This window comes from Setaria italica, chromosome III (assembly GCF_000263155.2).
Source record: "Setaria italica strain Yugu1 chromosome III, Setaria_italica_v2.0, whole genome shotgun sequence".
Taxonomy (NCBI): domain Eukaryota; kingdom Viridiplantae; phylum Streptophyta; class Magnoliopsida; order Poales; family Poaceae; genus Setaria; species Setaria italica.
Genome location: NC_028452.1, coordinates 50,650,485 through 50,651,951, shown reverse-complemented (window position 1 = coordinate 50,651,951; position 1,467 = coordinate 50,650,485).

Below are 1,467 nucleotides of genomic sequence, written 5' to 3'. Positions count from 1 at the left end.
TATTCGGGCTCACGTGACCTATAGCACACGTATTCTTGGCCCAAAACGGGTTCGGAGGCCATTTTCACAGCTTCGTACGATCACCCACGTTTTCGACCCCGGTTGTCGGCGTATCCGTATTCGGGCTCACGTGACCTATATCACACGTATTCTTGGCCCAAAACGGGTCCGGTGGCCATTTTCACAACTTCGGACTATCCCCACGTTTTCGACCCCGGTTGTCGGCGTGTCCGTATTCGACCTCACGTGACCTATAGCACACATATTCTTTGCCCAAAACGGGTCCGGAGGCCATTTTCACGGCTTCGTACGATCACCCACGTTTTCGACCTCGGTTGTCGGCGTGTCCGTATTCGGGCTCACTTGACCTATAGCACACGTATTCTTGGCCCAAAATAGGTCCGGCGGCCATTTTCACAACTTCGGACCATCCCCACGTTTTCGACCCCGGTTGTCGGCGTGTCCGTATTTGGGCTCACATGACCTATAGCACACGTATTCTTGGCCCAAAAAGGGTCCGGCGGCCATTTTCACAACTTCAGACCATCCCCACGATTTCGACCCCGGTTGTCGGCGTGTCCGTATTCGGGCTCACGTGACCTATAGCACACGTATTCTTGGCCCAAAACGGGTCCGGCGGCCATTTCCACAACTTCGGACCATCCCCACGTTTTGAACCCCGGTTGTCGGCGTGTCCGTATTCGGGCTCACGTGACCTATAGCACACGTATTCTTGGCCCAAAATGGGTGCGGCGGCCATTTTCACAACTTCGGACCATCCCCACGTTTTCAACCCCGGTTGTCGGCGTGTCCGTACTCGGGCTCACGTGACCTATAGCACACGTATTCTTGGCCCAAAACGGGTTCGGAGGCCATTTTCACGGCTTCGGACGATCACCCACGTTTTCGACCCCGGTTGTCGGCGTGTCCGTATTCGGGCTCACGTGACCTATATCACACATATTCTTAGCCCAAAACGGGTCCGGCGGCAATTTTCACAACTTCGGACCATCCCCACGTTTTCGACCCCGGTTGTCGGCGTGTCCGTATTCGAGCTCACGTGACCTATAGCACACGTATTCTTGGCCCAAAACAGATCCGGCAGCCATTTTCACAACTTCGGACCATCCCCACGTTTTCAACCCCGGTTGTCGGCGGGTCCGTATTCGGGCTCACGTGACCTATAGCACATTTATTCTTGGCCCTAAACGGGTCCGGCGGCCATTTTCACAACTTTGGACCATCCCCACGTTTTCGACCCCGGTTGTCGGCGTGTCCGTATTCGGGCTCACGTGACCTATAGCACACGTATTCTTGGCCCAAAACGGGTCCGGCGGCCATTTTCATGGCTTCGGACGATCACCCACGATTTCGACCCCGGTTGTCGGCGTGTCCGTATTCGAGCTCAAGTGACCTATATCACACGTATTCTTGGCCCAAAATGGGTCTGGCGGCCATTTTCACAAC